At 36.5% G+C, this 13994-nt stretch overlaps 1 protein-coding gene across 8 annotated transcripts in view; it reads right to left on the reverse strand.

Moving 5' to 3' along the window:
* GPATCH8 (G-patch domain containing 8) overlaps nucleotides 1-13994 on the reverse strand; it is a 100424-nt gene that overhangs the window by 46080 nt on the left and 40350 nt on the right. For 4 of the 8 annotated variants that reach the window (XM_042966643.1, XM_042966640.1, XM_042966641.1 and 1 more), the window contains one exon: nucleotides 52-96. The exons of 3 other annotated variants lie outside the window; for them this stretch is intronic. The gene's annotated coding sequence lies outside the window, so the exon portion shown is untranslated. Of the gene's footprint in view, nucleotides 1-51; nucleotides 992-13994 lie in introns of those variants that run through there. One more of the 8 variants, XM_042966645.1, reaches the window with a different exon arrangement.

Raw genomic sequence — 13994 nt, forward strand, 5'->3', positions numbered from 1 at the left:
TTGGTGCACTGATGACAAAAGGAGTAATTCAGTCTGAAAATAAAAAATTACCACTGCTAAGTTTACCATCACCACAACAAGTCCAGGATCATAATGCTGTAAAAAAGAAACACCATCTGTTAGGCAGAAACCATGAGGGCAGGAAACAGGCCTTCTAGCAGGCAGATAAGGAGGGGTAAAATAATTATTGGTTTGTCCCTCCCCCAATTTCAGCTGCAGACAGAGGAAGGACACTTCCAGCTCCAGCAGTTGTTTCCACATTGGTCTGACCAGGGTGTGAGATTTTTGCGCGGTTACTCGGGAATATGTCCAACCTCCTCTTTAATAATGCAGGGAGCGGTGGGGGGAGGGGGGCATGTTACAGTGAGAACTCGCTCTAGCTTCCAATCTCTCACTTAACTATCCATTCTGGTAAATCAGTATTCAGGGCCCAACTTCAGACTTCTTGAAGAAATAACATCAAAGACAGATCAACTGGACAGTGATCAAGTCATTTCCTTCAGTAAAAGAACTCTAAGAGGATCTGTGGGTTGGGAGGGGAATCATCACGACCTTGTTAAAAAATATATAATAAATAAGAGGTCTGGAAAATAACCTTGTACACTAAGTGCTTAGAAAACTTATGTGCATTAGAGTTCTGATATGAATGAATAAAACTCTTCAAGTAAATTTCCTCAGAAATTTGCTTCCTTTTAATGAAGTGTTCCCAGGCTTGCCAACATCTTTTTGCATACAACAAAGCCAAGCTTTGAAGGAGACCAGGACTCCAGAAAGTGGCATCAAGATGGCTGTCACATTTACAATTAATCCCCTCAGAGGTAACTCATCACAGAAAACAAACAGTCTGGCTTCAAAAATAATCTGAAGGTATTGTTAGAACATTGTTTGGTGACAGCAGGGAACTACACTTAACTGCTGAATCATCCTGCACATCTGAAAGTAATATAACACCGTGTGTTAATTACACTTCAATTAAAAAAAATACAGGGGTGCCTGGCTGGTTCAGTCGGTGGAGCATGCAACTCGATCTTGGGGTCCTGAGTTCAAGCCCCACATTGGGCGTAGAGCTTACTTATAAAAAATATCTATACATATATGTGACAACAACACCCAAAACAAAAAACAGTCTGAAGATGACTTTATTGCCTGGGCCAAGCAGCAATTTCTTTCCATTATTAAAGAGGGTCCAAACCAAGGAAAAAATCCTCTCCATTCATTCGTGATTAATGACAAATCCCATCATAAAGACACCACTGTGGAACACCTGAATAACAACTTATAGTGATGACTTTTCAAAAGGTAGGTAGCAACCAAATGTTTGCTGATAGGATATTCTTTAGAAAACTCAACTTCTTTTTTAAAATAATTGAACTAGGGGGTTCTACTGGCTGGTTGAGTCAGTACAGCATGTGACTCTTGATCTCAGGGTTTTAAGTCCCTGCCCCATGTTGGGTGTAGAGGTTACTTAAAAATAAAATGTTTAAAAAATAAAAATAAAATTTAAAAAACTGAACTAAATCCAGGTTCCCTACTCTTTGTTTCTTTTAAAGGAGAAAATATCTCTTAAGATTCATTAAATTAACATTTTGTTACTTATTTCACTCCAAAGGAGGCAACTTCAATCAGAACACTAAATATTTTCTATAAAAGAAATTGTCCTCCTCAGCCAAAGATCAATAAATACTCTGTGATCCGGCCAAATGGAGAAGCGGGGCGGCGGGGGGAGGAACCCTACCAGATCTACAATATGCCAATACTAATGTATTCATATGATGGGGAAAAATTGATATTCATATTTTCTAAATCAAACTTTAAAGTGTGCATATAAGCATCTCTTGCTAAAATGTGCACCTGGGTTAAGCATCGGACTCTTGATTTCGGCACAGATCATGATCTCAGGGTCCTGGGATCGAGCCCTATGTCAGACTCTGTGCTGAGCATAAAGCTTGCTTCAGATTCTTTATCCCCCCCCCCCCCGCCCCTCCCTTACTCATGCTCTAACAAATAAACGTTTAAAAAACGTGAAGCTATTATGACTTATCATAACTAAAGAGAGAGAAGAGAATAAGGCCAAATACAAAAATTCACTGATTAACTATAGCCACCTTGTTTCTGAGAATAATCCCTCATGAATCACTTTTGATTTTAATATAGTTAAAGATATATTAATCTACAAAACTGGCCCAAAGAACTGGACTGAAGGGAAATACTTTTTTGAGAAACGCTATTTTTAAAGAGAAAAACTCAAGGAATAGAACAATTGAGAAGAAAATATTAAAGGACAACCGTAATTTGGTAATCAGTCACACTTCAGAATCAGAAGACATATAGGATTTCCCTACAGAAACAAATTAGAAATGAAGAAGCTTCCAAAGTGATTAAAACACTGGCTGGATAGTCAACAGATACAAGAACACCTCAATTTCTCTCTGCTGTCTTTCCCCTTACTAAGATTCATTCAACAACAAATATTCATTACAAATATTTGTTGAATTGCTACTACACTGTTGGAAGGCATTGGGCATATGGCAATGATCAACAAAGTCCTAAACCCCAGTAATTACCTATAATTAAACAAAATTATCTTACCAACTTAAACTTCTGGCATGGGGGCGGGGAACAGAACATTTATATATATATCTGAAAAAGCTTAAATGTATATATCTGAAAAAGCTTAAAAATATCTTAAGTTATCTTAAGATGTCTACAATTGTTTTTAAAGACTGACCCTAATAAAGCAGAAATAAGTAAAAGCCATCAAAAGTCACAATATTCACTTCCAAAAGGCCATTAAACTGATTAAGACCAAGAACCTAACCTGACATCTTTCTTACTTTAAGCAACTCAAACACATGAATGAAATATTTTCTGATTTGCGAAACTATTCAAAATAGAGGACTCTAGGAGTGCCTGAGTGGCTCAGTCAGTTAAGTGTATGACTCTTGGTTTCAACCCAGGTCATGATCTCATGATCTCCTAGTTCTTAGGCTCTGCGCTGACAGCTGACACTGAGGAGCCTGCTTGGGATTCTCTCTTTCTGCCCCTCCCATGCTTTCTCTTTCTCTCTCTCTCTCTCTCTCTCTCTCTCTCTCTCTCTCTCTCTCTCTCTCTCTCTCTCAAAATAAATAAACTTAAAAAAAAAAAGGACTCTATATACTAAGCTATGTTAATGTATTTAAATATAATTTCATTATTAAAACAGTGATACAGCTTTCAGAAACAGAGAAAAAATGGTATATCTATTTCCAAGCCAAAGTTTCATTTTTGCAAATTTCTTCTGAAAAGAATAGTCTTTGGTATCATAAAAAGAATGGTTACTTTCAGCATCATTTAAACTCTAATATGATATATGCCATCTCCCTGCAAACATTAACTGGAAACATCAAGCATATTATTCCTATAGACATTAACGTTAAAAAAAAGGAAAAAAGACTTCCTACTCAACAGAATTCAAATTCTCCAATACTACCAAACTAACTATATTCTTGCCATAGCCTGTTTAGTGATCTATACAACAACCAGATTATTTTGATTTTCAAATACAGATGTTTTCTAAGAGCACAGAAATTTAACTGTGACCTAAAAGAATCCCCATCCTTCCATCTTACCAAAGTATCAGGGCTAGCTTTACAAGATAAAGTAGTTAAATTTTAATCACATAGCCTGTGATTAATAATTTAGTATTAATAATTAAAATATATTATAAATATATATTAATATAAAAATTACTATTACTATTAAATGTTACTAAACAAGGACATAGGGCGCCTGGGTGTCTCAGCTGGTTGAATGACCGACTTCAGCTCAGGTCATGATCTCGCAATTCATAAGTTCAAGCTCCGCATTGGGCTCTGTGCTCACAGCTCAGAGCCTGGAGCCTACTTTGGATTCTGTGTTTCCCTCTCTCTCTGCCCCTCCCCTGCTTGCTCTCTACCTCTCAAAAATAAATTGTAAAAAATTTATTATTTTTTAATAATTAAAAAAATGTAAATGAGGACAAAGACAGGGCAAAAGGCTTTAGTGGGGTGCTTGGGTGGCTCAGTGGGTTAAGCATCCAACCTCAGCTCAGGTCATGATCTCACAATTTGTGAGTCTGAGCCCTGCATAGGGCTCTGTGCTGAGAGCTCAGAGCCTAGAGCCTGGAGCCTGCTTCAGATTCTGTGTCTCCCTCTTTCTCTGCCCTTCCTCTGCTAGTGCTTGATCTCTCAAAAATAAATAAAAAACAATACAAAGAAATAAAAAAAAAAAAAAGGGTTCAGTAAACATTTTATGGAATCAGAATGTTAAACCTGAAAAGGACATGTCATCCACAGATGACATGAGATACACAAGCCCTTAGAAAAGATTAATAAATGGAATTGTGAGATGCTTTCAATTAAAAAAAAAAAGTCACCTAAAGAAAATCAAACTTTTACTCCAGGTAAGATTGCTTTGGCTAATTTTTTTTTAAAGTTTACTTATTTTGAGAGAGAGAGAGGGAGAGGGAGAGAGAGCATGCGCATGCACCTGTGAGTGTGAGTGGGGAAGGGGCAGAGAGAGGGTGGAGAAAAGAGAATCCCAAACAGGCTCTACACTGTCAGCACAGAGCTGGACTCAGGGCTCAAACTCACGAACTGTGAGATCATACCCTGAGCCAAAGTCAAGAGTTGGACACTCAACAGACTGAGCCACCCAGGCACCCCTGTTTGGGCTAAAAGTCTCTTGACTCACTGAAGGTTGTTTCATGCTAACCATTATGATCAATTTAAAATTTTTAAATGGGAAAATCAATTTAATAAATACAATTTCAGGTTAAAATAACCCAAAACATGGGGCTCAGGGGGAAGAGGGAGAAAGAATATTAGGTCCTTAGTTAAAAAAAAAAAAAAAAAAAAAAAGGTTAAGGGTGCCTGATTGGCTCAGTTGGTTGAGTGCCCAACTTCGGCTCAGGTCATGATCTCACAGCTTGTGAATTTTTGAGCCCCGGGATAGGCTCTGTGCTGACAGCTCAGAGCCTGGAGCCTGTTTCAGATTCTGTGTCTCCCTCTCTCTCTCTCTGCTCCTCCCCTGCTTGCGCTCACTCTCTCTCATTCTCGCTCTCAAAAATAAACATTAAAAAAAAAAAATTAGGTAACACTTCTGTGCCCTGAGTTTTACTTCTGTTTGTATCCTGAATAACTGACACAGGATCTGGGATAGAGCAGTGTTCAATTAAAAAGCATTTGTTGACTCAAAAGAATGAACATGTTCATAGTGGGTCTAGGACTTGTTCAGGTCTATATATTTAGTCATCATGGTGCTTTCTGCTTAATGCACAAAATACTGATAATTTACTGTCTTGTAATCAAGTAATTATTTTATCAAATAGAACACACGGCCATATTATACAGGTTTCCATATCTCAAAAGATATGTAAGCTATTATAAAGAAATATTTGAATTTTGCATTACTGTTCATGAGAGGCTTGTTCAATTTGTTTTATCTACTGTCGCTCGTTAGCAGTCAGGGAGAAACAGGCATTACATGTTTAAGGAGTTAGACTTAATATTCGCTAAGGCTCACTTCAAGTTTATTTCTTTAAGTACTTAATCTCTACACCCAATGTGGGGCTCACACTCATAACCCCAAGATCAAGAGTCACATGCTCTTCCGATGGAGCCCACCAGGCACCACGGCTCACTTCAATTCTTAAGCTATAAGGAGTGGAAAATATCTGAGTAGAAAATATTTTGGAGAGTTATGTGGATAGTAGCGAGTCCTATGGCACTCTAATAATCCAACAATCCAACACCCTATTGGAGTTATATTCTCTTACTATTGGTTATTTTTCCATAACTACACTGAGAATTTTTTACTATTCCAGGATCACTCAATAACCCAAAAAAGACTTTCCACCTTCATTTAAACTTCTCCTCCTTTACTTTCCACATTACCTTCTCCCCAGTTCATCTTTAATTTTTTCCTTTCTATATTTTTCTAGGTAGTCCCCAAAAAAGCTGGGCTACAAAATCTCAGTTCTCCAATAAGAGATCATTTCTAAGCATTTGTGTCACCTTTGACAACCAGAGCCTGAGTCTCCACAGCCTCCCCTAAGGTCTCAGGATCGGTATGCAGATCAAGATATAACAAACAGAAGAAGCTTTGGAAACCATAAATCACCATGTAGGATGTTGTTGGACTCTAAACCATTTACCTCCTTAAGGCTTCAGAAAATTAAAATCATTTGTTTTCCTTTCACTTCCAAAATAAAATGAACGATGCTCTAAAATAGAAGCTGTGACAAAAATGTAATGTTTTACATACAAATTGGTGATAATGAAACAATCCTATTTACAGATGGGACAAAGTGATTATCCAGGACCAATAACCCAAGTATTACCCAAAAATCTTTCCCACATATAATTCTGTTAACAAAATGAGACTGAGTTTGAAAAGCAATGTTACACAAATATTAAATCCAAGCCAAAAGTATAAATTTAAAGAAGCATAATTTTAGCAAGAACTTCTCCAAATTAAATATATAGTTCAAATCATCTAATAAATTATTCAGCTTATGAAAAATTGAATAAACACTGTCAAAATGTTTTACTATTTATTGGCATGTGGAGGAAGACAATAGTGGCTATGTATGTGTACTGAATAGCAAGATATTAATCCATGGTATGTCCCATTTATAATAGATGAACTCTGCATGAAATATAAGAATTCAGAATGTCAAGTAGATTGAAATTACTCAAAAATCTCCCTTATTTCCTTTGGACTCTCTGCTAAGAGTCCAGAGATGTTAGGGCATCCCTAGGAAAAAAAATTTTTTTTACAGTCCTAAACTCTAAGAATCCATATAGCATTGAAAGCAATTTTGTTTCCTCTTAGTTCCTATTTATCAAATACTGGTTCACTAGTGAATGTTTATAATTTCAAGTATTTCTACCTGGTTGGACTAGTCTATTTACAAAAATAGCATCATCACTGTATGCTCTATATTGCTCATTTAAAAAGTTTCTTGGACACTCCACTTTCTTGCCTAAATAAGTAACCCAATTTCTACATAAACCAGTTTCATTTTAATCATTCAAATTAACCTAGTCAAAGAAGTTCATAAGTAATGCAGTAGGAAACAATATAAAATCAGGCTAAGAATAAGACTATAAAGAAAAAATAGGGGCACCTGGGTGGTTCAGTCAGTTGAGTGTCCAGCTTCAGCTCAGGTCAAGATCTCGCAGTTCAGGAGTTCAAGCCCCGCATCAGGCCCACTGCTGGCAGCGAGGAAACTGCTTTGGATCCCGTCTCCCCCTTTCTCTGCCCCTCCCCCACTCACGTGCACTCTCTCAAAAGAAAAAAAGACTACAAAGAAAAATAAACAGTATTATATGAATTCAGACCCCAAATCACTAATACACTTTTTAAGGTTTTTTTTTTTTTTTTTTTTGAGAGAGAGAACACACATGAGTGGGGAAGAGGTAGAGGGAGGGAGGGAGGGAGGGAGGGAGGGAGGGAATCCCAAGCAGGTTCTGTGCTGTTAGCACAGAGCCCGATGTGGGGCTCCACCTCACAACCATGAGATCATGACCTGAGCCAAAATCAAGAGTTGGATGATTAACTGAATGAGCCACCCAGGCACCCCATCTTCGAACTCTTAAGACTTAGTACAAATCTGGCATATTCTAAGGATTCAATAAATTTATGCAGAATTAAAAAAGAAAACAGAGAACATGTAAATGCACAATTATTATCATTCAAAATCATTCAAAAGTTTATAGTTTAATGAGGGCTAAGAGACACAAAAACACTATTTATATAAGAATATTAAAACTGCTACAGGAGAGAAATATGAATAATACGGGAGAAAATTAGAGTAATAAGACAGAAGTTATAAAAACCAATAAACAACCATCCCTTAAAGTGCCCTAAGAAAAAAATACCACATTCACAGCTACCTGTGAATTTTTTTGGCCAGAATAACCACTACATGTTTCAATTCTGTAATACTTGCATTTCTCACCACCATTGTATCTTTCCAGAACAGAGAAGTGAGCCACCACATAGACTTTAAGTACATTATAGTATACTGATTAAAAGCATACTTTTGGCACCATTATTCTACCACTTATTTACTACCAGGTCTTGGGTAAAGCATGGCTCAGAATGTGAATTTTCTCATCTGAAACACAGGAACAATATCTACCTCAAAGAGCATTTAAATTAGAGAATCCATATGCAAGCACTCATTGAACACTTAATAAAATGCTAGTAGCTATTATAAAGGAGTATCACTAAACCCAGTGAACAAGGGCTTGCTAGTCAGATGCATGCATGAACTAACTGTACACTGTGCTTCTTGGTTGATGTTTTATCATCCTTCATACCCACATCTTCTTCATTGCTATCACTCTAAGTCCTCATCATCTTATACCGTGACAACTTTCTAAATGGTCTTCCATTCATCTTCAGACATATCATGAACATTCTAGTACTTAAATTCCACCACAAATATCCTGGCTGGTATACTGGGAAGAAAATTAGATCATAAATCAGAGAATTGGGGCTGGGTTTCAGCACTATTACAAAGACATTTTAGAACCCTAAGCCTAAATTCCTCCATCTGTAAAATGAAAATTATCTTTAATATCTCTTTTTGCTATGAAAGTCTCTCCTCTGATCAAAAACTGCCTTTGGTTTACAAAATAAAGTTCTAGATTGGTATAGTATTAAAGCCTCGCATTCAGTGTGGGTAGTTAAGAGCATGGTTTTAGAGTGTGAAAAACCAAGGTTTGAATTCTGATACTGTTGTTTACTGGTTGCTTATTCTTGGGCAACTTACTAAGCTTCTCTAAGCCTCAGTTTCTCCTCCTGCACACTGAAAATAACAATAATTATTTCACGGACTTGTAAGAATTAACTATTTAAGTGCTTGGCACATGGTAAACACTCAATAAGTATTTGCTTTGCGCCTATTCAAACCACTTTCCTATCACTGCCTTCTACTTATGGTTTCCAAACTGCTTCTGGAGACCCAGGACTCTGCTTCAACCAAAACAACTGTGTCATCCACCCCCCCCCCCTTTTATCCTTTCAAAGTTTATTTATATAGGGGTGGGGCGGGGGGAAGGGGCAGGGACAGAGGGAAAGAGAGAATCCCAAGCAGACTCCACACTGTCAGTGAAGAGCCTGACTGGGGCTTGAGCTCACAAACCGTGAGATCAGGACCTGAGCTGAAGTCTGACCCTTAACTGACTGAGCCACCCAGGTGACCCCTGCCTTTATATATTAAGGTTCAACATCAAAAAAATACGTGGAGAGGTTCTTCTTTAAAAGAAAAAAAAAAAAAAAAAAAAAAGTAAAAAATCCACTGCTCTGTGGGCATTCTCTACTCCAACCAGTCATGCCTACTCTTGGCCAACTGTAATCACCTTGTGTACACAAGTATTTCCTATCTTTAGTAATATCCATTCCTCCTTCCTCAAGACTTCACAGTGAAGTCTTCCCTAGTCATTCCTTCTTCTGAGGATTTACAGCATTTACTCTTTAAGATTTCCCGCATTTAACTCCGAAAATAAACAGCAAACTCTAGGAGTAAGGGTAGTGTCTTTATAATATTATATATATTCATTATATGGTTTCTTGAACAAAGTATTCAATAACGTGCAAATAATTCCATGTAATCCTTCACCAGTTCCTCTTTTAAAGTAATCTTCCTTTAAAAAAAAAAAAAAAGTAATCTTCCTTGGGGTGCTGGATGGCTCAGTTGGTTAAGCTTCAGGTTTGGCTCAGGTCATGATCTTGCAGTACGCAAGTTCAAGCCCTGTGTCGGGCTCTGTGCTGACAGCTCAGAGTCTGGAGCCTGCTTTGGATTTTGTGTGTCTCCCTCTCTCTGCCCCTCTCCCACTCATGCTCTCTCTCTCAAAAATGAATTTTTTTTTTACATTAAAAAAAAGTAAAAGTAATCTTCCTTGATAATGTCCAACCTGCTTCTGTAACTGGTTCACTCTATCTTTTCATAGTTTAAAAAAAAAAAAAAGGGACGCGAATGATAAAATAGGACTTCTGTAACTTATCTGTTCCAAATATTCATTTGAAAAACTTGCCACTTTTCTCCTGTTATTTTGCCACAAACTTAACATATATTTAATGTCTTATGACGTATCTTTTAAATGTGACAATCTCTATATTGAGACAAATAGTCTATACAGCAACTGAGCTCATGATCTCCTCTTCTCTCCCTAATCCCTCTTCCTTTTTAGTCTAGCCTTAAAACCCAGACCTCTTATTGCAGACTGCCAATTCTAATTTTATTTACTGAATGGGCTTCCTCTTTTGTTTATATTAATGAAATTTCATTCAGAAGGTCATAGGTTCTATAGAATCTGTATCTTACTAAATGTGATACATGAACTACTAAAAATTATGCTTGCTTTTGGCAACTGTGTAAAGATTGAGAAGATCATTTAATTAGCAGGAAAAAGAGGTAATTCAGCTACAGGCTCCTTCAGCTAGACCCACTTCAAGTATGACAATCCATACCTTTGTGATATGGGGGAGCTACATGTCTGTCCTCCCCCAACTACTCTTATTTTCAGTTATCAGCTTTTTCTGAGAAAGGCAAAGGTATACATAAAAAACCACTGATTTCAAAGTTGTGCTTATACTTGAATGGCAGAAACTCTGTAGCTGTATGCCCTTTCTAAAACTGTTTCTTCATTTATGAAATGAGTACACTAATACCTATATCATTAAGTGCAACATACAAAACATTTAGATTCTATATCAGTGTTCTGCATATAATGTGTACTCAATGTAATTTCCTTTTCCTAAAGGAAAATAAATTTCAAAAGTAAACTAACGTAGAAAGATAGCAACTTAGATTTTACAAAGACCCTATCCATAAAATTTACCTATATCATTACAATATTAAAGGAAAATTTATGGAGGCTCCTGGCTGGCTCAGTCAGAAGAGCACATGACTCTTGATCTCAGGGTCATGAGTTCGAGCCCCACGTTGGGGGTACGGTTTACTTAAAATATAAAATAAAGGAAAACTCATTTTTCTCAATCAAAGAATGATTTTTCTTAGGAAGTTAGTGAAGTTTTAAAAGGTCAACATTCTGGGGCACCTCGGTGGCTCCATCAGTCAAGCATCTGACTCCTGGTTTTTGCTCAGATCATGATCTCACTGTTAATGGGATCAAGCCTCACATCAAGCTCCTTGCAAATTGTGCAGAGCCTGTTTGGAATTCTCTCTCTCTGCCCCCACAATAAATAAATAAACACTAAAAAAAAATAAATAAATTTCAACATTCTAATTTAACAATAAAGTCTAAATTATAACACTACATATTTCTGTTGTATTCAATCCAAGTCTAGTTTTCCTTCAGTCATAAAAGTAGTAATAACACTGTTATTACTAGGTAATATAGGCCCTACCCAACTATATTCATCATTTATTTGCTAACCGAAACTGCAAGCCAAAGGGGATGGCTGGCACATATATATAAAACCAAAGAAACACACCCTGCTCTACTCTGCTTTAATTCCGCCTACTCTTTTTCAAAATAATTTTCTGTATTTTTAAATAGCAATGTAAGTATACTGTATCAAATTTTAAAAGAATATAGTAAAAAGCCAAGCACCTGGGTGGCTCAGTCAGCTAAGCATCTGACTTCAGCTCAGGTCATGATCTCGTGGTTTGTGGGTTCGAGCCCCGTGTCAGGCTCTGTGCTGACAGCTCAGAGCCTGGAGCCTGCTTCTGCTCTGGATTCTGTGTCTCCCTCTTTCTCTGCCCCTCTCCCACTTGCACTGTCTGTCTGTCTCTCTCTCTCTCTGTCTCTCTCTCTCTCTCAAAAATAAACATTGAAAAAAAAGAGAGAATACAGTGAAAAGTAACTCAGTTTCCCTTCAGAATCTACCTTTACAAGGATTTTTTTCTGCATAGGCAAGCAAATACGAATAAATATATAGGCATATCCCAGAGTGTGCCCATTTAGAGTTTCACAGTGGAATACCTTAGTTCATGGATGGATCTTGACACAATATTTTTCAATCAAAGGTTTTACAAAGTAATATGTTTATATTTCATTCTCAAAAATCTAATTCAATATTTTTAAGAAAAAGACACATGAGAAATCTAGAAATACATTCCATATACACTAGTAGAACTTTGGAGAAGCTTCTTACATATCAACAAAAGAGACAGACATGTTCCTACACAGAAAGCAACTGTTTGTTAACAACCATATTAATTATTTTGTAATAAAAAAGAAATGTGTAAGTATTTTATATCCCAACAACTTTCTTTTAATTCACAGATAGGCAGCTGTGTTTTTGAAAATTGGTTAGGGGTTGACGTGTAACTCATTTTAAATAATGTAAATAGGTGCTCAAGTAAAGCTTTCAAACAGATCATCTGATTTGGGGAACAAAATACTGATTTTAAGCAGGAGGCATGTATCTATTGGTTTATATATGCACACACACATATGTATATATGTATAAGTATGTATATAACACAATCTATATATATCTATGTATATAACACAAATGATAGTTTTAACATACAGCACACAGTTCTGTACCTTTTCTACTTAAGGTACCATGGAAATTGTTCTACACATACTGAATACATACTAATGTACTTCAATCATTTTAAAGCTGCATGGTTTCCCTTTATACAATTTCAGTGGTCTATTTCTTCAAATCCAAAATGGTCATTAACCATTAAACACATTTTATGTGCCACAAAAAAATTTAAAAGCTTCCAATTATAACTATAATGCCATTAAGAAGATGCATCTAATTTTATCTTTATTAAAATATGCAAAAAATGTCTTGGAATCAATACAATATGGCCAACCGTTTCCAATCTTAAATTATCGTGAAATAATATAATAATCTCAATCATAAATTAGTTTGTGCATTTCAAAGAGTAACGAAGAACAGAAAATTAGAATTGCTGGCCCCAAGGAAACATGCATTTTAATCTTAAAGTTTGTTCTCTGCAGTGGTTTACCAATTTATATTGTCATTGGCTATGATGCAAATACCTGTTTTCCCAAAATATGACCAGGCTAATTTTTTTTAACCTTTCCAAAGCAAAAGTGAAAAACTGTATTTGTGGTTATAAATGCATATTTCTAAAAATACATAGATGAATAATTAGATAAAGAATATTTCTATTATAAGAAGGACTGAAAATATTTTCATACGCGTAAAGGTCATTTGCATTATTTTTCTATAAACAGTGTTCATATCATGTCCCCTTTTCTCTTTAGGTAGTAAGTTCTTTTAGGTAATAAACACATGAAGGAAATTTTTCCTTTGTCTATAAGGAGATATTGCAAATATTTCCCCCAGTTTGTTACTTGTTTTTTCTTTTTTATTTGCAATGAAATAGTAAAATGTATCCTTTTTAAAGACTTCTGGGCTTGCAGTTAAATCTAGAAAAGATGTTCTCATTCCAACATTATTTCTTTTTTTAATTTTTTAAGTTTATTTATTTATTTTGAGAGGGGCAGAGACAGCATGAGTGGAGGAAGGGCAGCTAGAGAGGGAGAGAGGGAATCCCAAGCAGGCTCTTTGCTGCCAGCACAGAGCTCAACGTGGGGCTCGAACCCACAAAGCCATGAGATCATGACCTGAGCCGAAACCAAAAGTTGAACACTTAACCAACTGAGCCACCCAGGCACCCCTATTATAATTATTTTTAAGTAGGCTTGATGCCCAGCACAGAGCCCAACACATAGCTTGAACTCATGACCCTGAGATCAAGACGTGAGCTGAGATCAAGAATCAGACGTTTAACCGAGTGAGCCACCCAGGCGCCCCATCAACATTATTTTTAAAATAATAATTATCTCATTGCTCACCCTAGTGATCTTAAGATTTTTTTAACATTTAAATATTTTATTCACCTGGAATATATGTTGGGGTAAGAAATGACAGTGTGGATCCAACCTCTTGTTTCTGAGTTGCTATCCAGTTTTCCCAATGCCACAGTTTAGTGATTGGGACTGTTAGGTATT

Source organism: Panthera tigris, chromosome E1 (assembly GCF_018350195.1).
Source record: "Panthera tigris isolate Pti1 chromosome E1, P.tigris_Pti1_mat1.1, whole genome shotgun sequence".
NCBI classification, from domain to species: domain Eukaryota; kingdom Metazoa; phylum Chordata; class Mammalia; order Carnivora; family Felidae; genus Panthera; species Panthera tigris.